Source organism: Canis lupus, chromosome 14 (assembly GCF_003254725.2).
Source record: "Canis lupus dingo isolate Sandy chromosome 14, ASM325472v2, whole genome shotgun sequence".
Taxonomy (NCBI): domain Eukaryota; kingdom Metazoa; phylum Chordata; class Mammalia; order Carnivora; family Canidae; genus Canis; species Canis lupus.
In genome coordinates this window covers 15,600,195-15,627,614 of record NC_064256.1, presented here as the reverse complement: position 1 = coordinate 15,627,614, position 27,420 = coordinate 15,600,195, and the positions used below count along the sequence as shown (strand labels likewise).

The window sequence follows — 27,420 nt, the reverse complement described above, 5'->3', positions numbered from 1 at the left end:
GGTGCTCCTGTGACTCTCTCAGTCAGGTGGTCCTGGCGGTGGGCATTCATTTCATTCTTGGCAGTTTCCCATGTGGAGTTGTGGTACGTGCTCCTGTCTTGCGATGACAATGCCAGATCTCCTCCTGTATCTCATCAGCTACCCTTCATCCAACCTTCATTGCAATCCAATCTTTTATTTAGTAGTAACTGGGTCACTTTATAGCAGGAACTGCCTTTTCAAAATGTAATTTTGAAAGTCAGCTCTAGCATTGAAATAGATAAAAGAAAGCCTCCACTGGCTAAATTTCCATATTTTCTGATGTCTTTTGCGTACATCGAATTTACTGTTAGACTTAGTCTTTGACAAAATAAAATGAAGCTAGAAAATAACTTTATTCTATCCAACGGATAATATTTCTTCTAAATACCAGATATCTGTTTTTTCCCCTCCACTTTTAGTGATGTATAATTAACAAATAAGAATTGTATATACTTAAAGTGTACAACTTGATGTTTTGATATATGTATACATTGTGAGAGGGTCACTAGAATCAAGCTAATTAACATGTCCTTCATCTCCCAAAGAATTAACATTTCTTCTTTCTCTCTTTTTCTCTTTCTTTCTTCTTTCTTTCTCTCTTTCTTTCTTTCTTTCCTTAGCAAATTTCAGGTATACAATACAGTGTCGTTAACTGTAGCCCTTATCTCCAGGACTTTTTCACCCTGGATAACTACAATTTTTTACCCTTGACCAACATCTATTTCTCCTTCTTTCTGTCCCTGGCAATTTATTCTACTCTCTGCTTTTATGAGTTAGACCATTTTAGATTCTACATATAAGTGAGATCATGCAGTGTCTGTCTTTTTGTGTCTGGCTTATTTCACTTGATTTACTCCAGGTTCACCCATGTTGTTCCAAATGTCAGAATTTCCCTCTTTTTGTGACTGAATGATATTCCACTGTGTGCATGTAGGTGTATATCACATTTTTAAATGCATTTATACACTAATGAATATTCAGTTTGTTTCTATATCTTGGCTATTGTGAATAATGCTGCAAATGGGAGTGCAGATATTTCTTAGAGATCTTGGTTTCATTTTTTTTTTAAAGATATGTACTCAGAAGTGAAATTGCTGGATTCTATAGCAGTTCTATTTTTAATTTTTCAGAATCCTCCATGCTATTTTCCATAATTGTTATGCCTATTTACATTCCCACCAACAATACACAGGGTTTTCCTTTTTTCCATATCCTGATCAACTCTTGTTAACTTTTGTCTTTTTAATAATAGCCATTCTAACATGTGTGAAGTGTTATTGTGGTTTTGACTTTCTGATGATTAAATATTAAGTACCTTTTCATATACCTGTTGGCTATTAGTATGTCTTCTTGGGAGAGATGTCAATTCAGGTCTTTTGTCCATTTTAATATGTATTGCTATTGAGTTGTATTATTTCCTTGTATATTTTGGATATTACCCCTTATTAGCTATATGGTTTGCCAATATTTCCTCCCATTCCATAGATTGGCTTTTGACTGTATTGATTGTTTTCTTTACTGTGCAGAAGTTATTTAGTTAAATTAAGTACAATTCCACTTTATTATTATTATTATTTTAAGATTTATTTTTATTTTTTTATTTATTTATGATAGACATAGAGAGAGAGAGAGAGGCAGAGACACAGGCAAAGGGAGAAGCAGGCTCCATGCCGGGAGCCCGACGCGGGACTCGATTCCGGGACTCCAGGATCACGCCCTGGGCCAAAGGCAGGCGCCAAACCGCTGAGCCACCCAGGGATCCCCTACTTTATTATTTTTGTTGTTGCTTGTGCTTTTGGTGTTATATCCAAGAAATTATTGACAAGACAAATGTTAAGAAGTTTTTTCTCTATATTTTCTTCTAGAAGTTTTATAGTTTCAGGCCTTATGTTTAAGTACATAATCCATTTTAAGTTGATTTTTAAAATATGGTGTGATGCAAGAGTCTCATTTCGTTTTGTTTTGCATGTAGATATTCGGTTATTCCAAAATAATTTACTGAGGAGACTAAACTTTCCCTATTGTGTTTTCTTGGCACCCTAGTCAAAACTAAGTTGATCTTTTTTGTTTTTTTAAAGATTTTATTTATTCATGAGAGACACAGAGACAGAGGCAGAGACATAGGCAGAGGGAGAAGCAGGCTTCATGCAAGAGCCAGATGTGGGACTCCTTCCGGGGACTCCGGGATCATGCCCTGAGCCAAAGGCAGATGTTCAATCACTGAGCCACCCCAGAGTCCCAAAGATAAGTTGACCTTAATTGTGTAGATTGATTTCTGAGCTCTCTACTTTGTTCTGTTGGTCTATAAGTCTTTCTTTATGCCAGTATCCTACTGTTTGATTTCTATAGCTTTGTGATGTATTTTGAAACTAGGAAATGTGATACCTTCAGCTTTTTTCTTGCTCAAGATTGCTTTAGCTATAAGGAGTCTTTTGTGTTTTCATATGAATTTTAGTGTTGTTTTTCTTTTTCTGTAAAGGATGCTATTGGGATTTTGATCGAGATTGCTCTATATCTGTAGATCATTTTGGACAGTACACACAATTTAGCAATATTAATTTTTCTGTTCACAAATATAGGATGTTTATCCCTTTATCTGTGTCTTCCTTAATTTCTTTCATCAGTGTTTTATAATTTTCGTTATGAACATCTTTTACCTCTTTGGTTTTTTTTCTAAATACTTTGTTCTTTTTGTTGTTATTATAAATGGGATTTTTAAAAATTCTATTTTGGATAGTTTATTGAAAGACCACTGATTTTTGTTTGTTGATTTTATATCTGTAACTTTACTGAATGAGTTTATTAGTTCAAACAGTTTCTTTTTTTTTTAATTGTTATTGTGTAATCCTTTGGGTTTTCTACATAGATAATCATGTCATCTGTGAACAGAAATAATTTTACTTTTCTTTTCTGACTTGAATGGCTTTTTTTTTTTTTTGAATGGCTTTTATTTCTTTTTCTTCTCTAAATGCTCTGAGGAGGATTTCCAATACTTAGTTGAATAGAAATGGTGAGAGTGGGTACTTGTACCAGAGACTTGTACCAGATCATAGAGGAAAAGCTTTCAGTTTTCCATATTGATTATGATGTTAGCTGTAGATTTTTCATATATGGCTTTTATTGTGTTGAGATAAGCTTCTTCTATACCTTTTTTGTTGAAAGGTTTTTTTTTTTTTTCATGAATGGGTGTTAGATGCTCCTTTCTTAGGAGTCCCCAGAAAAAGAAAGAAGTCCCTTTAGGCCGCTAGCTGTTTCCTGTTTTCTGTGATCTGTGCATTACCGTCTCTACTTCCTAACTGTACTTCTTGTGGAACTTCCTAGGAGGTGTCAGAATTACAAAGAAATACAAAAACTTCAATAGTTAAGGATTTTAAGGGAACAAAGGGAATGCAAAAGCTAACAGTCTCTAAGACCAGGGAGTAGCCTAGCAATACATCAGTGGTAAAATTTCCAATGCTATTTCGAAAGTAAGCAACATTTGCCTGAGATAAGGAGCCCAAGACCGCATCCAGTTTACACTAGCTGGCTCTCAGTGCCTGTCTTTAGCCCCTTACTCTTGTCTAACAGTTACCTCTGACTCATTATAACTTAAAATCTCTGCCCAAGGAGGAGCACAAACTTTATTAACATAACATAGGATGCCTGTATGGGCATATTTTCTATGTATTTTGTGTAACCTTATATCTGCCCTTACATTGGATGACAAAACTCCCCTTTCTGAATATTCATCCTAACCCTAATAAAAGGAACCCCCCCTCCCCCCCCCCCCCGCTGGACTCCAGGAGTCAAGGGTTTGGAAATTATTCCCCATGATTTGCTGCAAATAAAATTTCCTTTGTGTGATGACTCCACCTGGTGTAGCCTCTGTAACTCATTCTGTTAATGTGTGTGACATTGATTTGCATGTATGTCTTGAATCATCCTTTCATCCCAGAGGTAAATCCCACTTGGCAAGGGTTTACAATTCTTTCAAAGTACTATTGATCCGATTTCTGTTTTTAAACATTTATTTTAATTCTACACTGATATCTCTTCATAAACTTTATCTATCATATCTATCATCTATCTATCTATCTATCTATCTATCTATCTATTTATTTATCCTCTATCTCGGTTTAACCTAAGATAATTCTGGTTTCAATCTTATTCTAAACACTTTGTTTACTGAAACACCAAAAGGATGCATTAAATCAGTCTCTTTTATAAGTAATTTAGTTTGAGTTTTAGTCTCAAGAGTGTCACTTATAGATAATTGACCTTGAGTAAGCCACTTAACTTAGGATTCTCCATTTCCTTATTCATAAAATGGAGACAAAAATCCTTACCTCAAACACTTTTGAAAATAACAAATGAAATAATATATATGGAAGTGCTTTATAAATAGGAGTGTGATATAATGTTAAGCATTATTATTATTGGGACATGTTATAGGATTTGGAGTTTTATATCTTTAAATATCTCCTAAAAATCACTTGGAAGTTTGCAATAGGGAAAGCATTCATCTGTGTAAATTCTTCAGTTCTTCTAAGCTTTTCTTTCTTTCTTTTTTTTTTTAGTCTAAGCTTTTCTACTGCATTAGACTTTTATCCGGGGAAAGATAATTAGCTGTTGAGAGATTTTAAACAAGAGAGTGAGGTAATTAGACCTGTGCTTTTGAAAGGTCAGGCTGCAGCCTGAGAAAGATATGGGTGGTAGTCGAAGTGGTGGCAGACAGAGTGAAGAGATCATGTAGGAGGCTGTTTGACGGGTCACACAAGTAGATCATAACATTCTGGATTTGCTAGCAAAGACCAATGGAAGTGCCAGCTTTGCAAAGTTTTAAGGAAATGGAATCAAGCGGATAGGAAGAAGAAGAGTTATAAAAAACATACGGTTTTTGGCTTGATTAAGCTAGTGGGAATTTTATAGCTTTTCCTGTCTATAGCAGTTTTCATTAGCAGGATTTTTCTGCTTTGCATGAGGCTAGGAAACACAGAATGAGGAACACATTTGTGGGGAAGTTGGTTTATTTTTTGAAAAAGAAGAGATTGGGACATTGAAGTGGATACATATGATTGCAATTGCATAGCTTTTCTGAAACTTAGGAGGGACACTGAACTACTGGTGACAGTTGTGGCCGTAAGACTAAATGAGATTGTTTAGAAAGAGGGCTTGTAGACCAAAAGAGGATAAGGTCCAAGACTATCAACATTTAATTGATGAACAGAAAAGGTCCATCCGTTGTGCATCCCATCTGAGAAAAAGTACCTAAGATCATCTGGCAAACGTAGCACTGCTTCCATCAAGAAATGATGGAGTTTCATGTAAGATAGCAGAAATACTAGCATGTTTAAATTTTCTTTGATTGAATGACAGGACAAGAGAAAAAATATAATAGGAAAAAGAGAGAGGATAAACATAAAGAAGCCCCCAAAGCGATAACTGTGGCTGGATCCAGATCTCTGTGGGAGGGAGGCATTAGTCCTAGGAAGTTGATACCTCTTTATGAGAAGGAATTGGGGGTGGGGTGGGGGTGAGTGGGTGAGGGGGGTGGGGGTGAGTGGGTGATGGGCACTGAGGGGGACCCTTGATGGGATGAGCACTGGGTGTTATTTTGTATGTTGGTAGATTGAACACCAATAAAAAATTAATAAAAAAAAGAAGCAAAAAAAAATAAATTAAAAGCAAAAAAAAAAAGAATAGTATATATATATATATAAAAAAGGAATTGGAAGAAGAGCAGGCACAGTTGCAGAGAATTGAAGTAGTTTCCCTCAGCTTGCTTCTGTCGTTCTCTATAGAGGAGGAAAGAAGGCCATTTACTGAATAATGAGGGATTTGGCAGAGTTCATGGGTAGCAGAAATATTTGAAATATGTACTTTGCAGAGTGAATGAAAAAGCTAAAGAAGAAAGCATGAAGACTCTTGGCAGCAAGTAGCACTTTGTCCACTTGGAGACCTCCAGTGTGTCATGAGACCAGTGTGTCTGTTTGTGTAATTTGGTTGAAAATCCTACCAGTGTGTGTATAGGCACAGAGAAGATGAGAATTTGGCTTGATCATGTATTGGCATTTAGTTCAGAAAGACTGCTGGAAGGAAAACAGAAAACAAGCAGGACAGATGATGGCAAGAGAGTTATTCACATGATAGAATGTGACATCCAAGGCTAATAGAGAAGGAAGTAAAGGCTGAAGATATGAGGCCTCCATTGAAAGGATCAAGGACCAGTGGTCTCAATAAGTCAAAAGAACAGATGCTGTGGAAGTAAACGATGTGAGAGATCTTGGAGGAAAGAAGGTTGTGGTCAAGTTAATATTTGAGCTTTGGAGGTTTGGGGTGGATCAGTGCCTCGTAAGTAAACCTGGACCAAGAAGGAGGTCCAGTATGTGGCTGTTGGAGTGAGGATGAAGTGGATGTCACTGGAACTGAGGATGGTAAAAACAGATGGGATTAATGTATGCATCAGAATTCTTTTCTTGTGGAAGCCACCGAGACTGATGGCAATGATTGGGATATATAGAAAGACTGTGATCTGAACCCTAAAGTTTTATTATAGACGAGTTACCAGGCAGTTAAAAGATGCACAGAATTGGAGAGAGAAATGATAATCCAAAGTGGGGAAAGTGGCAGTCTGGGGTCAAATTTGGACCATAAATTTGTTTTATTTGGCTCACATTTTAAAAATTTGATTAATTTGCTGTCATTTATATTTGTGAATTTTTGTATACATGTACATAAAATGAATTTCCAGCTCTGCTTATAAATTAGAACAATCTGGAAACAATAGTACAAATTTTCCTAAGCAAGAACTGTATGAGATAGGTGCTTAGTAAAAATTTGAATAAAGAGCAATTTGGCATTTTAAGACTATATTCCCCTTGCTCTTCCTTTGTCAATAGGATATATAGTAAACTTAAGATATACAGAAATTACATTGATTTGCAACAAGATATGAGGGGAGGTCTGCTAAAATATAGCGAAAAATTTTAAGGTATGACATTTTGCTTAAATATTATTATAGTCTATATATTATAATTTCATGACTTTTAAACAGATCATATGGGGCTTATATCAAAGGACTTGCTCCTTCTATTAGCTTTTGAAATATTGTTCCAAAAGTGATTTTGTGCTTTTAGCTAGGGTATTTACTGTTCTATTTTTTTAAGTTTTTATTTTAATTCCTGTTAGTTAACTTCAGTGTCATATTAGTTTCAGGTGTATGATATAGTGATTCAGCACTTCCATACATCACCCAGTGCTCATTACTATTCTATGTTTGAAAGGTCAGAGACTGCTTAGCTCCTCCTGGCCTTGTTTCCTCCTGGACAAAGAACTGCAAGAGAGTTGTTTGTTTTGTTCCTTCAAGATATCTCTTCCACCAAGAACTTTACTATAAAAAGAAATTTAATAAGATTTAAAGATTCTACTTCTGTTCTTCTGACTTGTTTTCTTAGAAACATATGTTTCTCTTCTCTCTGAATTCCAAATTTAACCATTTTCTCTGCCTTTCCAACACCTGAAAAATCTTGTTCATAACTTTCCACAAGGGAAACATTAATTTATACATAAAATTTAAAAGTCACATATATTTATTTGAAAAGATGTTATGATGGTTAATTTTATGGGTTGACTTGACTAGGCCACAGGGTGCCCAGACATTTGGTCAAAATCTATTCTGGGTATGTCTGTGAGGGTGTTTCATGAGGAGACTAACCCTTGAATTGGTAGGCAGAGTAATGCAGGTTGCCCACCCTATTGTGGGAGAATCTCATCCTACCATTTGAAGGCCTGCATTGAACAAAAGGGCTGACCCCTCTTTGAATAAGGGGGTGCTCCTCCTGCCTGATTATGGAGCAGAGATATATTTTTTTTTTTTTCCTGCTTGCACGGTTGAACTGAAAAATTGACTTGGATCTGCAACCTGCTGACGTTAAGACTAGAACTCACACCATTGGCTGTCTGGATTCCCAGGTCTCTGGACTTGAACTAAAACTACACCATTGGTTCTCCTGGCTCTCCAGCTTGCTGACTACAGATGTTGGGACTTCTCAGCCTCACTATTATGGAAGCCAATTCCTTATAATAAATCCCTCCCTGTGTAAACATATTTATTTCATTTCTCTGGACAATCCTGACTAAGATAGATATCAAATGGAGATAAGACACTCTTCTAAAATTTGATGTTTTCATTTTTTGGAATGGAGATCAGGGGAAGTCAAGTATCTATGGAAAGAGAGCCTGAACATAGATGCTATTTTATGTTTTACAGAATCAGTTCTCAGCAGATGCCTTGAGCAGTCAATATTAAATGGGACTATATATTAAATACATTTTAAATTTGAACTTTGACTTGTTCATTTGAGGATGTAAAGATAACTATCTTTTATGTTCTAAAGATTTACCATCCTACTGATCTATTCAGTGTGCTTCCTTACAAATGACTGCTTCAGGTAAATGGTAAGAAAATTATTCTGATAAAAAGCACATTTTATTTTTTTCTAATCTATCAAATACTTATGTTTCTTTATAGGATCATGACAAACATGAAATTCAATATTCAGATTAAAGTTCTTCATTTCTTTTTGGATCAAATGTCCATGAGGCTATAATGTCTTCCTTAAAAGTTTTATTTTTTTTTATCTTTTATGATCTGATATTATTCTCAATACTTTCAATAAAGGCCTTGCAATATAACTTTTTTATTGGGAAGTAAAGATATTTATTTAGTAAATAAATAGTCTGACATATGGGAGACCTGATAATAAGATCAGAGATCTAAGGGTCTATCCTAAATATATGCCTTTTTAGACTATAGTGGCATCAATTTTTCAACTAGTTAAAATCTTCTTGTTCTTGAACTACTTTGCAAGTTTCAAGTTGTATGAATTCTATCAGAATTTACTAGTATACTAAAGAGGTAAATTAGCTAATGATATCCCTACCACAAATTTAAAGGGAATCTGGTACTTTTGAGAACTTTAATTTTATTTTCTTTTTATTTTTGGCCCTGCAGAAAGATATATTCATTTGTTATTTGTTTTAAAAAAAATGGTATAGGGATGCAGAAAATATATGTTCAAAGAATTTTAAACAAATTCACAAAGATTTCACATTTGTTCTGTTGGTTTTTTCTGTAACTGTACTTTTTTTTTTAAATTTCAGCTCCAACCATGAGCACTGAGTTTTACATTCGATCCTAAAGTTTTACTTTAGCATGTATATGTTTGAGTGGGCTCAAATTTTGTGATGCTAGTTGCTGAATTGCTGGTGGAGACTGATTTTAGCTTTCTAAATCAGGAAGGGCTTGCTGTTCTGATGCCCTTTTAAATTAGACAATACATATATTTTTTTAAATTCCCAGAAACACTCTGAAAATATTTCTATGGCTGGCAAATTATAATTATTAGGTGGCAATAAGATTTTTTGATTTGATATAAAAGGAGGATTTTTAGAAAGACTGTTGCTAGACTGTGCAGAGCCCTAGGTGTTTTGGACTGAATTGTGTTCCCCCAAATTCATATGTTAACCCCTAACCACTGATGTGGCTGTATTTGGAGATAGGGTTTTTAAAGAGGTAATTAAGTTTAAATGAAATCATAATGTGGGACCGTATTCCAATTTGGTGTACTCAGAAGAGAAAGAGACTTTAGGAGTATACACTCACTGAGAAAAGGCCATGTGGAGACACATTGAGAATGTGGCCATCTGCAAGCCAGGGAAAGAGGCCTCACCAGAAATTAACCTTGGGACCTTGGTCTTGGACTTAACAGTCTCCAGAACTGTGAAAAAAAAATAAATTTCTGTTGTTTAAGCCACCAGTCGATGGTATTTTGTTATGGCAGCCCCAGCAAATCAATACGCTAGGCAAATATTTTTTGTGAACCATCTTTTCAGGTGGAATGTTCCTGGTTAATTTCATATTTTACAAAGAGAAGAATGTAGCAAAACTGTGGTTATTCATGATGTCAAGGTTTTGTTTGTATTAAAATTATATAGATCTTGCTTCTGCAGTTTCCCAATGCCATTTATTTAATGCTGGTTACATTGTTATTCATGATGCAGCATCATTCATTGTGCCACCTATGAACACTGGTGTCCTGTAAATCTTCCAAAAGTTGTTACTTTGTTTCCTTGCTAATGACTACAAATGCAAGACATACCCAGAGTGTGCAGGAAGATGTGAAGTGTACCTAATTCATTTTCTGGAAATACTAAATTTATCTTTCAAAAGCTTTAAAATAAACATAGAACAACACATCTTCCAACCAGGTCCTCACCTGAACTCTTTAGGCTGCAATGACTGCATGCCTAGAAAGTGACTTCTTTTGATGGTGACCTCACCCCTGACTTCTGGGCACTCCTGTCTCCCTACATTACTATCCATGGGAGGATAGCTGAGGTGTAGGAAGAGCAGTCCTGGTTGTAAAGAATGTTCATCCCTCATCTGGAATAATTTAGGACTTGTAGGGGAAATCATGATGTCCCTGTGATGGGAGGCAAGAAAGGACATTAATGGAAGCACTTTGTTGGTGTTAGCAAACACATCTCAAAAAGCTTTCATTCTTTCATTGGAGAGGGGCATAGCTATCTGTGATCAGGCCAAGGAGAGGTGAGGTTTACATCCTGCCCCTATGGCAGGTATGTGTGGGTACAGGATAAATAATGCCTACTACTGCTCCCACCACTCTTGGGTGTTATAGACTAAAGTAGTGTTGCTGGAATACCAACCAGCAAGAACAATGCTTGGGCAGTATGTATGGCTCAGCCCCAAAGGTTGTATGGATTGCAAGTCGCCTACATCCCCAGATTTATCCGTGGTAAGACCTGAGTGAGCCATCCCAAATTGTGTACAACAGTCAGTGGAAAGGATCCTGGAACTGAGCTCTCTATGGGGACTGATATCACCCCAAACATCTTCTTTGCCTCTGGTTGGCTCCATGCTGTAGAGGGGGTCAGAGTCTCAAGAAGACAGAAGCAGAGTTGGGGTCTCCACAGATCCCCATCCTGTTCAGCTCAGGCATCTTGCTTTGAAGGCACTCCCTAGCCAAGACACCCCCTGATACTGAAAGAGAACTTAGAAAATTTAAAGAAAGATACTCAAAGCTTTGGAGACCCTGAGACAATGACTTGTTTGGATAGAAGAGGGTATTGGTCTTTAGTACCAGGCCAGTGATGGTCTATGTTTGACAGTTAGTCAACCAGTTGTCTCTTCTTTTCATTCGCTTCTATTCATTTCTCTCTTCTTGGATATTTTATCAGCACTGTCAACTTCTCCTTAAATTAGGTAGGTTTTGGGCTAGGGTCTATATAACATTAAAACTCCCACAACTCCCACCTGAAAAAAAAACAAGCAATTAATGTTTGACTTGTAATAGCATTTTCTTCTATTGCAAATATGTCATGTCATCTTTCTTCTGAGTACTCTAATGTATATTGTAATATCGTATTAAAAAGCAGTTGTATAATGTAGTTTTCTATTGCTATTATAACAAATTACTAGAAATTTGGTGGTTTTACCAGAAAAGATTTATTATTTTATAGTTTTCTAGGTCAGAAGTCTGACACAGGTCTCAGTGGGCTAAAAGGAACGTGGTGTGGGGCCTATTTCTTTGGAGGGCCCTGGGTTAGAATCCAATTCTTTCCTTTTTTTTTTTTTTTACTGTCTAGAGGCTACCTATATTCCTTGGATGGTGGTGCCTTTCTCCATCTTCAAAGATGACTACATTGCATCTCACTAACTTCTTTTCCCTAGCCACAACTCTTCCTAATTACAGTGTGGAAAGGTTCTTTGCTCTCCATGTGAGGAGATTGAGCCTTCTTAGATAATCCAGGACAATCTCTTCACCTCAAGATCCTCAAACTTAATTATACTTGCACAGTTTCTTTTGCCATATTTGGTAACATATTTTCATAGGTTTCAGAAAATTATGATATGGACATCTTTGGGTGTCTACTACTATTTTGTCTACCACAACAGTTTTAACAACAAAATAGTATGGCAGGATCTTTATGCTATTTAGAGTACTGTGCCTCTACTGACATAAAAAAAAAATCATGCTTAAATCCTTGATCATTCACAGGTAAAGAAATTTTTAAAAACACCCATGCTATATGTTTATGATTTTTTAAAGTTTTTTTTTATTATTTTAAAGTAATTTCTGCATCCAGTGTGGGGCTTGAACTTACACACGCTCTTTCATCCAGGTGTCCTACAATTTTTTTTATTAAAAGATGTGAATATATCACAAATGGATCATTCAGTTTCCTTTTTAGTGCCTTGCAGTACAATTTAAATGATATAATATCAATAATCATTACACAGTTTACTTTTTATTCTGTGAACTGGAAAATGCCAGTGTTGACATTTATTTAATATTTAGTTATATGTACAGAAAGATTAGAGTCCTAAATTTACTACAACCCTCAAGCCGAAAGGAAAATTTCAGCCTCTGACAAGAAACTATTCATCTAAGGCATGTTGTTAATTTGAATTTGGGATCAAAGAAGAGAGCAATGATGGCCTCAAGTGCCTCAAACCAGGGCTGCCTGGGGCTGGTTGATTGGAAATGTAGCCCAAAGAATGTGGGAAATTTTTGCTAAGAAATAAAAAAATGTCTCTCAGTGTCTTGAACCCATGCAGAGAAAATGATCTGATGTCATGAATGTTGGTTCTATGATGCAATAGAATTAATAAAATACCCTCAGCACTGGAGTAGAAGTCAAGAGGTTTTTGTCTTGAACCATCACTAACTTGTGTAAATAACGTGCCTTACCTGAGCCCGTTTCTTCTCATGGATAAATGAGAAACTTGAGATTGACTAAATTTTTAAATTTTATAATTCCCCATGGTAAAAAATAAGTTGCCTTGGAATATACTTTACATTGATTACCATTTTCAAAAAATTAGTCTCAACTCAAAATTTATGCTCCTTCAAATCTAATAGATAAATGTTTGATATTCCCATTTTTGCCTTTCCATGTCAACTTGCCCATATGTCTAGAATAACAGTCATATCATGTAGTAGTACAATTTATGGGTATCACTGTCTTCTATTAGTTACTTTGTTTCTCTAGAGCAGCTACTCTACTCATTATTGCTTATATCTCTGGAATTCAGAATATGGATTGTAATGTGCTAGGTCCTAAATAAATATTTTTGGAATAAATGCATTAATACACTATCTCAATGTATGTTCTGTGTACATAATAGTCTGCTGAGATACTCTGCAAAAGGAGTTCCATATTATTATAATACTTGTTAAATTGTGACTTTTCTTTCTCCATATGAATATTTACAATTAACTAAGGGTTTGGGAAGCTCTGCAGAAGGAAAATAATTTTGTGGAAGTTGGAGTTTTGCACACATTGGATTATGAAATCATTTAAAATAAAATCCACACAAGATGTTTTGCAAAGCAGTGTATTGATTTATTAAACATACAACGCTGATAAAATACGATCTTTGGTGATTCTGATAAAATTCCATATTCTTAAGAAATGTATTAAATCAGTTAAATATGATCAGAGCCTTTGCATCAGCCTTCCCATATTCTCAGGCTGCAAAAATTTGTTGTTCTTTCTTATAGAAACTTGTTAGTTTCTTTCATGGAATTTGTCACTATTAGTGGCTTTTTTTAAATGTTTGTCTTCTTCATTAGACTCTATGACAACATTGGTCATATATATTTTATTCACATTCTTTTTTACCCAGCTTAGTCCATAATGTGAGCATAATAATACTTTTTGAATGGAAGAGAATAATCTAGTTGTTTATTCTACCAATTTGAAAAAACTAAGCTGAATTATGAGCTTTTTTCCTTGCTTTACCAGGCATAACTAACAATAAAATTGTAAGATATTTAATGTGTACAAGGTGATAATTTGATATACGTATGCATTGTGAGGATTCCTTCTAATCAGTTAACACATCCATCACCTCACATATGCATATTTCCTTTTTTTTCCTAGTGGAAACACTTAAGTTCTAATCTCTTAGCAAATTTCAATTATACAATACAGTGTTAACAATGATAGTCACCTGTTATGCATTTAGATCCTTAGATCTTATTTGTCTTATAACAGCAAATTTGTACCGTTTTTCAACCTTTCTTTCGTCCCTAGACCTGTATAATTTTTTTTTTTTTTTTTAAGATTCCTCCTAAGTGGAGGAATCATGTGGTATTTGTCTTTCTTTGGCTTATTTCACTTGTGCCCTGTGGGTTTGTCCACGTTGATATCATCTATCTATCTATCTATCATCTATCTATCTATCATCTATCCCCCATTTCCTTTATCCATTCATCTGTTAATGGACGTTTAATTTGTTTCCCACGTTGGCTATTGTGTGAGTAATGCTGCTATTGACATGGGATTACAAATATCTTTTTAAGATATTGGTTTCATTTCCTTTGAATGTATACCCAGCAGTGAGATGTTTGGATCACATGATAGTTCTATTTTTAATTTCTTGAGGACCTCCATACTGTCTTCCGTAGTGGCTGCACCCGTTTGCATTCCCACCAACAGTGCAAGAGGGTTCCCCTTTCTCCATACCCTCTGCAGCATTTGTTATCTCTAACGATGAAATTTAAATGATGAACTTCTGGTTATTTTTAATCCTTTAAAGTATTTATTCATGAAAATATTCTAACTGATAGAATACTACAAAATAGGATTTTCTTGGGAGCATGAGAAGAGAAAAATGAAGAAAAATGAATTGTTTGGATAACTTAGCAGAATGGGATTTCATCCTTAAAACAGAATATAAGAAGGAACCCAAATTTTAGAGGCTTCCTTTTATGAATTTCTATAATCAGAAATTCCTACATGAAGTTGAATGTGCAGGAAGTAGAAAAGAATTCAGAACTTTGATAGCTTTATTATTTTATCGAATATTTATTGAGACAACCAGGAATTTTGCTGAATGTTCAGAAAGATTGAAGATCAGTGTGGGTATCAGAACTATAAGCATCACAGTTTATTTTGTGTGATTAACAGTGATAACAATAAAAATACCAAAATATCAAGAGACTGTAATAATTTTTTCAAATATAAGCTTTAGCAATTCACTGTCTCTGAGGCAGGTGGAAATGAACAATGGATTAGCTCCTTTGAGCAAGAGGAAAGCAGGGCTCAGTGGAATTGTGACTTAGTTCTTGTCAGTAGTGTTTACAGGTACAACTGGAAACGGCCCTGTTTTTGCTGATCTCTTCTTTTGCTGAACTGATGAGTTTCTCTCTCCATCTCTTTCTTTCTCATTAGTTTGATATTTTGGAAAACATTTTAGCCTAATATTTTAGGCAGAGTAGAAAGCTCAGGAGCTCTTATTTCAAGATCTATCTCTTGGGGAAAAAAAATAAATGTAATCAGGGATAAATTTCTCTAGAAAAGTCCTCTTGAGGCAGCTGAGAGTTGGTGGGTGGAGTGGATACCATGCAATGTACTTTAAAGCAATCATTACAAATGAGTGCACTTCTATAATAATATGTTAAGCAGTTTCTAATATCCAAGATGAGTGAATTACAAGGAAAATATAAAAAATATATATGCAAGAGAGAGATTAATTCTAATCTGGAAGCTTTTACATGTCTGGCAGTCCCAAAAGCTCTGTAGAAGAAGATATGATCTTTCTCTAGAGGTTTCTTTTGTCTGAAGAATGAAGTGCAGAGAGCATATCATTGCTTTGTGGCAAATTACACCTTCTTAACTGGGTTGTTTTCATTTAACCAGCTTTGGTTTAGAATGTACTTAATGCTTATGATCACAACTAGTGTCCCATTATTGGCTGTTAAATGCTGATTCAAAGCTCTCTAACAGGGTTTCCATTACTTAAAAACAATATTCATTTATTTAATAAACATTTCTTGAGCTGTATCTGTGTACTAGGTACTCACTGTCCTATGAGTTAGGACATTGCACAGAACAAGCAGGCAGATAGCTCTGTTCTTTCAGAGCAAGAGAAAGAAAGAAAGTATATTGTGGGTTGGACAGTGATCACTGATGAGAATATAAATTGTGGAAAGGAGGTATAAGATATTAGGGGCAGCCAGTGAAGGGGTCACAGAAAAGTAGAATTTTATGTAAAGACCTAAAACAAGTGAAGGAGCTAGTTATCTCTGGAAGGGCGACTGAAGAAGATGGAGGGGCAAGTGTACTGCCCTGAGGTACGAGCTTGCCTATTGTCTGGGATCATGTGAATGAGGAACTATAGTAAGAGATAAAATTAGAGAGGGAATGTGGGCCTCATGATTGGGCTTTGAGATCAGAGTAAGGTCTGGATAGTAGAATCTTGTGGGAAGCTCAGGACACTCCCTGGACCAATGAAACTAAAATCTCTGGTGGTAAACCTAGGCAATGATAGTTTTAAATCCCACAGTGTGCAGCCAAGATTGAGAAACATCATTATTAATAGTAGAATGCTACAATCTGAATGAACTGATGAGATGTCTATTTACAAATATTCGCTTTAGCTGGTACTTTGAGAATATTCTGAAGGGTGATAAAAGAGCAGGGATTATTAGTTGGGAGATCTTTGTAAAATTCTAGGCGAGAGATGGTAGTGATGTGTGATGGCAAGAAGTGGTAGCATTTTGGATATATTTTGATGTATGTTACATCTTCTAAAAGTTCTATATGCTAGTCTGAAATAAGTAGCTTATATAGCTCAAGTATGTGAAGTATCCTGGCACTGACTCCTTTGTAGCCAGCTTTACTATAATGGTTCAGAATAAGGGTGGTGCTAACATTGGAGGTGCTGGTAGTGTTCTGTTTCTTGATCTACATAATGATCACTGGTGTATTCAGTCATACATTCATGATTTCAGCACTTTGTTGTATATATTTTATTCTTCTACATAACAAGGTGGAAGAGCCTATTTTAGAACAGAAAAGACTAAAAAGACTTGAAAATGTATTGATAATACCTCTCTCTTATTGATAGCTGCAGGATGGTAAGGTGATTATGAACATTTGAACATCCTTGCCTTCTAACCCCCTGATGAGCTACATCTTTCACATGTGCCAGTTCTCTATAGAGGCCTTTGTTGACCTTTGCCATAATAATGAACTTGTAAGGTGTCTGTTCTGTTGTGATGAGGTTATCTAGATGAAGCTCTTCCTCTTCGTTAGTATCAGACCTGGTGGGATTGAGGCCCTTGTGGAAGTGAGATAGATCTTTGACTTGGTAGGGGGGAGTAGAAGGGGCATGTCTAAGGTCACCAAAGAGCAGAGAAATCAGTTAATTTGAGAATCTTTGCTCTCTTTAATACGGACTTTGCAATGTGACCTTGCACTTTACCAATCCTGCTGTCTTAAAATGTGACTCTGTACTTAGAGGGAGTTCAGCGAAAGTTAATATTTGAAAAGGTTGAATGGACCCAAAAGACAAACTAGTATAATTGGATCATATTCTGAAATGCACTAAGGTGTTTTTTTTTTTTTGAATAGACGTAAGCAAAGTTTGCATTTATAAACAAAAGTGAATAGAATAAAAAGATTCTTATCTCAGGAAGGAATTGACCTACCAGACATAATTCACTGGGACATGCGTTTATTGGCAAATACAACGCATTTAAAGAGAGCATTTGCAAGGAGCCAATCACAGTGAATACACTGGCACTATTTCATGTATCTATACCTAGAAAGAGTAAGCTTAGAAGGACCTGCCAGCATTTGCTTGACATTGTGAGTAGGGCACTTGAAGGGACAAGTTGGATGCGAGTGCTTTGTGTGATATTAAGGAATGCATCGTTAGGATAACCACATTCAATTCTGTTCTCTATTCAAGTAGTTTGAGTTGGTTTTGAAGGTAGAGTTTCTCAGGACCTGAAAGGGATATAATGTCTAATGACTTTCAGGGCAATATCTGATAATCCTTATATGTCAGCTAATCAACTTAAAAGCAGTCTCAAAGAGGATTTTTATGGCTTTTTTTTTTTTTTTAAACTCTGCCTTTAAAAGCTTGTGAGAAGGAGAGATGAGATCTTTTCTGTACCAAAAGAGATGCAAATATACCAATCATTGGCTTTTGCTGGACTGATGGTTCACTTAACTTCTGCTGTAAATGCATTTTATTGTAAGAGGATGATGTGAAAAAGGATGTTTTGCCACATATATACAGGCAAATATTGCACCACAGGGTCTGTATTAATTGCCATCTACACCATATGCTCTGCTTAATCAAATGTATTGCCTTGTGAAAATCGCTTTTCCTAATACGCATGGTGGTGTAGCCATCTTTCATTTATTTTCTAGGCATTCAAGCTAGTCATTAATACTAACAATATATTGAAAATATTGCCATTTCTTTTCTTTATTTTCTCAAAAAATCTTTTCTAGACTTGAAACATACAATAATGAAAACATTGGAGATTCTGAATATTCTTTATATTTTTGCTTAATTAAATTTCATGGGTTTTAAGAATATGTTCAGTATCTATAACTTTGAAATTTAATGTTTTCTCTTTTTTTAGCCTTCACCTGCTGAGAAGATCATTCAGAACAAAATTCAAAATAGAAGCAGGCTTTTCCCCTTTACTTCTCACAGAATGGTGCCAAGTGTGGCCTGTGTTTTTTGAGCTGCCATAGGAACAGAACCTTGAGAATAGTATCTCTATTCATTCTGGGTTATCTGGAAGTATTTTTCTGATCTGATAAAGGTTAGCAGCACTAATGGCACTGTTGTCAACAAGAGAGGGGATACTCTAGTCCATGACATGCTATGGGAAAATGCTGATGTTCCGTGCTAGGAAAGACAAGTTGGCGCATCTTTCAACCCCTCATTTAGTCTCATAAGAATGGGCTTTGGGCCTTGGACAATTCCTTACCAGGAGATAATGAGCTCACACAGCTTGTGCCAGGCTTATGATCTCATGGGGGATCTCTATCTCATTGTAAGCCCAAAGTATTCTCTTCTGTTCTGCTTAAGAGTCAGCATCATATGGACCCTGGCCAACCTCACTGTATATTTGTCCTCTGAGAGAGGGGGGTGAGATCCTTCCACTGAAGTACAAGAGGGGCATATGTGAACAAATTGCCCTGTGTTGACTGCCAAGAATGACCCATGAAGGAAGGACCACCTACTACGGAGGCTGACCTTGCTCTCTCTCTCTTCTCTATATGAGTAAATCATTGTTCTATCCAGTGCTTGATTGCATTGTGTTTCCCCTGGTGATTCTGATACCAAGTTGTAATGGGCAGAAGTATTTAGAGTCCTTCACTGGAACTGGTGACTGTGCACAGTGTCTTGCTAGATCCTTGGCTGTTTCTAAGTGTACAGCACTTTAAGAAAGAAAGTGGTGAGGCAACCCCAGGTGGCTCAGCGATTTAGCGCTGCCTTCAGTCCAGGGTGCGATCCTGGAGACCCGGGATTGAGTCCCATGTCGGGCTCCCTGCATGGAGCCTGCTTCTCCCTCTGCCTGTGTCTCTGCCTCTCTCTCTCTCTCTCTCTGTGTGTGTGTCTATCATGAATAAATAAATAAAATCTTAAAAAAAAGAAAGAAAATCGTGGTCTCAAGTCTCCAGATGCTTAGAATGCATCTGACGTCACCTAAGTAAACTTTCATTTAACATAAACAGAGGGCTGAGAGTTCTGAAGACCAAACCTGCAGTCTAGTCCTGAAGTCACCTGAATTTCAATGCAAATTAAATTCACCACCTTGCCAAGTTTTTTATGTTGGTTACATGGATTTGGAAGAAGTGGAAACTAAAAAATTGAGATGAGAACATACATACAGAACCTGATAAAACTGAAAACATTAGATTTCTTATTCTGTTGAACCTCTTTGCCAAAAGAAGAGACTCTTCATCCATTATGTGTGAAGGTTGGTTTCCACTTCTCTGAAGGACAAGAAGTCTTCTTCAAGATAAAAGCCTTGCTAAGCACCACTAATCCTTCTCAAGACCGACCTACATTCAATATCTTCTAGATCAATTACCAGACTAAAATACTGGGGCCAGTCTGGGGGTTAGATACAAAATGTGACATATGAAATCGTGCCATGCACTTGAAGATAATGGCAAGATTTTACCATTTATTTTTAAAAAGATTTATTTATGAGAGAGGGAGAGAGAGAACAAGGGGAGAGGCAGAGGGAGAGAATCTCAAGCAGACTCCCTGCTGAGTGCAGAGTTGGACAGGGGGTTGGATCCCATGACCCTGAGATCATGACTTGAGCTGAAATCAAGAGTCAGATGCTCAACTAAATGAGCTACCCAGGCACCCTGATTTTACCAATTTTTATTGACAGAATCCTGGGGCATACATATGGGAATGAATCCTAAGGTAGAAGAGTGTGAGAGGGTAGCCCCAGTGGCTTAGCAGTTTAACGTTGCCTTTGGCCAGGGGCATGATCCTGGAGACCCGGGATCAAGTCCTGTGTCAGGGTCTCTGCATGGAGCCTGCTTCTCTCTCTGCCTATCTCTCTCTCCCTGTCTCTCTCTCTCTCTCTCTCTCTCTCTGTGTGTGTGTCTCTAGTAAATAAATAAATAAAAAATATATTAAAGAAGAGTGTGAGAGAATAGAATCATGGAATGGTCTGAATTTGTCAATATGGATGAACTAAGCAGAGATTCTGGGTTTCATGTTTTAGCTTATGCAGCTAGTATGACTCTAAGAGTACTTGGCTAGTTTATTGAAACGTAGGCCCAAATATGACCTACACTAATTGAAGTTGAAATTTCAGGAGTTTCTTACTGTACTGCAGGCCCAGGAAAGGCTTAGGAAATTGTAATGTAAGAGGTGGTAAGTTATGTAAGACTTATGCAACCAACCCTGAACTACTTTAGTAGGAGGTTCCAAAGAACACTCTCTGCATTTATTTTTTTTAAAGGTTTATTTATTGTTTTGAGGGAGAGAGAGAGAGCAGAGGATGGGTAAGGGCAGAGGGAGAGAAAGAATCTTAAGCAGACTCCCCACTAAGCATGGACCTCAATGTGGGACTCAATATCACAATCCTGAGATCATGACCTGAAGTCAAGAGCTGGATGCTTGACTGAGCCACCTGGGTGCCCCTACTCTGTGCATTTAAAGTATAAGACATAATTTGTAAAGTAGCCCGGTATCCTTGAAGACCTCTGTGGTACCTATTCTTTATAGGTCAGGACTGACAGTAGGTATACTGTCATCAAAATGGGCTGTTAGAATTCAAAGAAAATGATGAAATCCTGGATGTCAGGGACTAAAAATGTGGTCCTTAATTGTCAATAACAAGGTGGGCATGGTTATCATATTAAACAGCAGAGCTGAATCAAGTTCAGTAATCAGAATTTGATCTGCAGAGAGAGAGAGATAGATCTTTTATAATCATGGTGTTGTCTGTCAAACGGAAATATCCTTATAGCTTCTTATAGTCTTACTGGAATTGTTTAAGTGGCAAATTCTACCACCATTTAGAATTCTACCATTCTAAATTTTGTTGGGAACAAAAGTCTGACTTGAATAACAACAATAGAGCCATATCTTTTTGATTAATTCCGAGACATGAGCCAGTTTCCATATCCAGAGGTCCTTGAATGAAGGGGAAGCAAGGTTCCCTTGAGGAGTGATCCTTTGACATAGCCAACATCTTATACTGGAAATGTCAATGTTCCTTAAAGGATCTATTGTTACTTACCAGGATAGAAAATCGAAGAAGGGGAAATAACAAGTATTTTTGGCAATTCCTGGATACTGGTCTCATGACTGATACTTATTTCTAGAAACTCCAAATGCATTGTGGTCCATAGTCAGAGAAGGGGCTTATGGATGCAAGGTAATGAATGGAATTTTGATTTGGATATAAGAGGACCAGTAGGTCCTTGACTCCATCCTATGGTTATTTCCCCAGTTTGAGAATGCGTAGAACAGGCATCCTTGCCAACTGGCAGAGTCCCTACATTAGTTCCCCAACCAGTGGAATGGTGGCTGTTTTAATAAGAAAGGCCATGTGGTAGCTCATAGAACTTTTTCTGTCTACCAAAAGAGTAAGTCAAAGACAATAGTACACATTTGAAGCAATTGTAGAGAATATGGCAACCATTGGGCTCTTGCAAATTGGTGACTCGTATCTTCACACAAGTTGCATATTGGCTTGTACAGCAGACAGATGGATCTTGGAGAATGTCAGTGGATTAGCATACACTTAATTGGATGTTAACTCCAATTCTAGCTGCTGTTCCAGATGTGACTTTTGGAGGAAACTTACATACTCTCATAACTTGGTAGGTAGCTATTTACCTGGAAAATGCTTTTTTTTTAACCCTCTATAATAGCTAGTAGAGACCAGATAGAGTGGTGAAATGATCTTTTGAAGATGTTATTATAGCACCAGCTCTATGACAGCGCACAGCAGTATTGGGACAACATTCTTCAGGGTATGGTGGTATATGCTTTAAAGATTTGTTCATTTTACAGAGAGAGAGAGAGTGGGCAAGCAAGTGAGGGGTGAAGGCAGAGAGGGAGAGAAAGTCTTAAGCAGACTCTTTGTTGAGCATGGAGCTGATGAGGGGCTTGATTTCATGACCCTGAGATCATTCCCTGAGCTGAAACCAAGAGTCAGGCACTTAATTGACTGCACGATTCAGGTGCCCCAGTGGTAGTATATGCTTTATGTCAGTGTCCAATATATGGTCTTGTTTTCCCCAAATCTAGGATTCATAGGTCCTGGAATCAAGGAGTGAAGATGAGAGTGGATCCTTTCATTGTTCCCCTAGCAATCCACTATCAAAATATTGGCTCCTTGTCCCAGTGACTTTAGACTCCGCTGATTTAGAAGTCCGAGTTCCCAAGGGAGTAATACTTCCACTAGGGACACAGCACTGGTTCCCTTAATTTAGAAATTGAGACTGATACTTAGGATTTCTCACACTAGTGAATCAGCAGGCACATAAAGAGGTGCCATGGTGACTGGGTTGTTTATCTCAATCATCCCTTAATTGTGTTGCTACTATGGTGTGTGGGGCTCGGAAGAGTTTGTCTGGAATACAGATGTCCTTGGGGTGCCTCTTAGAAACTTTTGTCACTGTGGTAGGAGTTAATAAAAAAAAAAAACCCACAATAATCTAGTAAGATGGCCCAAATACTTTGAGTGAAGAGTTGAGTCACCTCACCAGGTGAGGAAGCTTAAGTTGCCAAATTGCTTCTGAGGCAAAGAGAATGTGTGATAAGTAGTGGAAGAAGGAAGGTACACATAACAACTGCAACTATATGAACAATCAGAAATAAGAACTGTAATAGTTATGCTGATTTCTTATGTACTTTGATATGAATTTGCATATATAATAGCAATTGTAATATATATTTAAGATAAATTTATTTTAGACAGAGAGAGTGCATGAGCATGGGTGGAGGGATGGGCAGAGGCAGAGGAAGAGAGAGAATCTCAAGAAGACTCCCCACTGAGTGTGGAGACCAACACTGGGCTCAATCTCATGACCCTGAGATGACAACCCGAGCCTAATCCAAGAGTCGGACACTTAACTGACTGTGCCACTCAGTTTATTTTATATATATGTATATACGCACTCACATATATAAATCAGTTCCTTTCCATTCCCCCCTCTTCTATTCCTGTACTATCTAACATAGGATGTACTCTTAGTGGCTAATCTCTACTACAAAACAGCAAACAGAGAGTTCGATACTAGTCTGCTGGCTCATCTTGTTGGATGGAGGGGGCATCATCTGTGCTTGCAGCTTCTCCAGATCACCCTTTTAGCTTCTCTGAGATGTAGGCCAGGAGCGTGTGTAGCTCTGTGATGACAAGTATTGGTGTCATGTGTAGGTTGCTAGTGTGGTGGAGGTAATAAGTGTTGAGAGACAGATACACATTCCAGTGGTTTCATTGATTTAGCTTCATCTTTGCAGAATTGGTCTCTCTTGTTCTACTCCTTTTTTGTATCCAGCTTTTCTTCCTTACTGTAGGCCCTGCTGACCTATAGTGACTTTGAGTTCGCCAACAAATGCAGAGTCAAAGGTCATCCATAGACTTCTTCATCAGGTCCCTTTCCCATCCAGTGGAGCTGATCCTCCAACCCTTGCCTTCTGGACTTACACTTTATATCCTCTCCCACCACTGAGTAAAGTGTAAGATCTGTAATAAATCCCTTAATTTGCAAGGCGCAGATTGCTGGAACCTTAAGACAGCAGTCATCCTAATCATTGATACTAACATTTACTGTAATGCCAATATTGTTATAGTTTAATATTTTAGATCTGAAATTAAACTATAAAAATTGATATTTTGAGTATTATTATTAAGATTTTAATAAAATATTGTTGGCTTTAAGAAAATGTTTAACATTTCTTACTATGAGGCTCAAATTGGATTTTTACTGTTTTTTCATCCCTTACCTGCTGAACCAAAACTACCATTCTAAGCAAAATTCAAAATACAAACAGGATTTTTCTATTTAATTCTCATTCTCTGGAGCCAAATGTAGGTTGTGATTTTCTTTTTTAGTTATATTGTTGACTTTGGGGTGAACCTATTACTCCTGTGCCTGTATTTTTTGAAGGTTGACATTAAGAGTCCAACATTACAGGATCACGAGGAGAAAGTATCAGTTTTGCTGTGGTGGCTTTTTGCGACTAAATTGTTATAACATATTTAAATATTAGTAGTGCTCCTAAGCATGTACATTGCATTGTGCCCGGAGCATAGTATTTTTGCTAGGTCATGGACACCTTAGAAAAAGAAATGAAGAGAATTTCTCTATGCTTTTATCCACTGTAGATTTGATATTTTACATTGCATGCTTCTTAAATTTAACAGAGAGTAATGTTCCCCCTCACTGTATCTCTCATCTAAGAAGAAATCTAATAAATAAAACTATTTGGGTCCTGGAGAGAGAAGTCCAGGTAGATTCATCACAGCAGAATGCACTTTTGACTTAAGACTAGTATATCAACATTACATTGCAATGAAAAAAACAGGCTACATAAAAAACTAAATAAATGTTATAATGCGGGCATCCTAATGGTGATCAAAATTATATTAAAGAAGCTTATAATAATATATTTGCATAATACTCAATGTTTTATGTTCTCTGATTTTCATTGCGAATCATCCTTGTTCACATGAAGTTTTTTAAAAATTGTGTTCTATTGCATTATTCCCTGTACTACAGAAAAAGGATAAAAAATTTCTTACTTCTTAAAAGGTAAAAATTGAAACATTTTTTAAGAGGTCAGAAAATGCTTTATTTTTGCTATATATATATTTTTATATATATAAAAATATATATTATATATAGCAAAAATTATATATATATATATATATATATATATATATATATATATATAGGAAAGGAAAATGTCTCCTTTTTACGTTTGGATTGGAAGTCATTCAAAAGTCAGAAGTAAAGAGGGAAACCATTTCTTGAGCTTTGGCCTGATGAGATGCAACTATGATTTGGTGTGGCATTCAACTATTCACCAGGTGAACTCGGCTGGGATGTAACTCAGCTAAAAGACAATAAAAGCTAAAAAACCCCCCACATAATAATAGTTGTCTATAATGTTTATTAAATTGGTCAAGGACTTGAAAGTAATATCTTTGATAGGTCAGGTCATAAATTCTCTAAATTTGACAGTCCTCTCAAAAGGAAAATGCAGGCTTTCAGACAGCTGCCAACTGTTAAAGAATTTTTATCACTGACTAATCTTACCTTGTGATTTAGGAGATGCTAGGGATTACATGAGGCTTAAGTTAGGCCAGCTTCCATTACTTTATCTCCTGTATCCTCTTTTCAGTATTTTGCTGTCATCAAGAAGTTACATAAATATTCCCGGGGTATAATCACTCAGGCAGCCCATCTTGTCCTTTCAGCTGGCTGTCAGGTCATTCTGGGGAAAATGAAAGCTTTAGAGGACAGGATAAGGTTATGCATTGCAGGAAGCATAAAAAAGGTATCTGCTCATGTACTAAAATAGACTTTATTAAAATGATAAAAATCATTTCTCAAATTGCAGATGTTGGACTTTATCCTATTTGGGCTTACTAAGATTTTGAAAACTTAGATGCATTTCTAGACAAATTCTTGCTTCCTATTCATCTTTTCAAACTCCAAAAGGATGAGAGGAAAATGAAATTCTTGTTACATTTTCTTTCCATTTCAATTTTAAAGTATATGAATCAGTTTCATTTAACTATATTGGTTTCAAATAGCCTTTCTTTTTTCTTTTAAAACAGGCCAACTGAGGGGTGCCTGGGTGGCTTAGTCGGTTAAGCATCTAACTCTTGATTTCGGCTTAGGTTGTGATCTCAGGGTCATGAGATCGAGCCCCACATCAGCTCAGCTTAGCATGGAGTCTGCTTAAGATTCTTTTTCACCCTCTGGCTTGTCCCACACTGCTCATGTTGCTGCTCTAAAATCAATCAATCAATCAATCAATCAATAAATAAATAAATAAAAATTTCTGTAACAGACCAATTTATATTATAACAACCATTTACACCTGAATTTTCTTTGTTTTACACACAGACACACAGACACACATAGAGACATACTTGGTTTTCACACTGGGAATCTTCACATTGCTACATTCTTGAATATAAGATCAAGTACACATGGATTGAAAGAGAGTACTAGTGTTGATTGCATTCTCTTTAAGAGGCAGATCACTCACAGGTGGAAAGAAGTATTAATGTAAACATTAGGAATCTATCCTTATTTCCTAAAGAAAGGGAGAAAAACACAGAAGAGGGCACTGACAGGAAGTGTGTTGAGAAAGGAAAGGTAGAGTTTTGGAGTTGGAAAGTCCTGTATTAGCATGAGTCACTGAAGTAAATACAATTGGGGGTTAGTGTACAATTTTTGGTATTTGTTACACTAATAGATTATATTAGATATTGTGTTTTGATAATACTATAACTGGAACTTAGAGATTTATCTATAGGGCCCTTTAAAATTTGACATCTCACATAATATTTTCTAGAAATTTAGACGATTCGTAAATAGACATATGACCAGCCATGTAGGTGATACACTAATAGATCCACAAAGATAGGACATGTGTTTATTAGAATCACAGTACTTACCAGAAGTATGGCAGGTGCTCAGTAATTATTCATTGGTTTACAGATTTTTTTGGGTAAGGAGCCTTTATTTATACTCAGGGTCACTATCATTTGCTGTTTAAGTCTTATGAAGCCTTAAGAGTTGTGACCAACTCAGGGTCACCTAGAAGAGTCAGCATTAGAATCCAAGTTTTCTGAACCTGGAATCCAAATTTCTGGAATCCAAATTTCTGAAACAAATTTGTAAATACTCACTTAAGTCTTCTTTCTACTATAATTCCTGTCTTGCAATAGCAAATATATGGCTGAGAAGTACATTCAACCATGTTACAAAACTGCATTTGAATTTCTTTAATTTACAACATAAGAAGTGAATACTGCGATATTTGTTATTGGCCATCAGGAGAAAAAAAAAGTAATGGTA

General features: G+C 36.4%; 1 long non-coding RNA gene across 2 annotated transcripts in view; it reads left to right on the top strand.

The window, feature by feature from the left end:
• The window catches only part of LOC112674974 (uncharacterized), a 184,459-nt gene that overhangs the window by 50,393 nt on the left and 106,646 nt on the right, over positions 1-27,420 (top strand). The window contains exons 2-3 of one of the 2 annotated variants that reach the window (XR_004804689.2): positions 2-83; positions 1,636-3,745. The exons of the other annotated variant lie outside the window; for it this stretch is intronic. This is a non-coding gene — a long non-coding RNA (uncharacterized LOC112674974). Of the gene's footprint in view, position 1; positions 84-1,635; positions 3,746-27,420 lie in introns of those variants that run through there. 2 annotated transcript variants of the gene reach the window in all.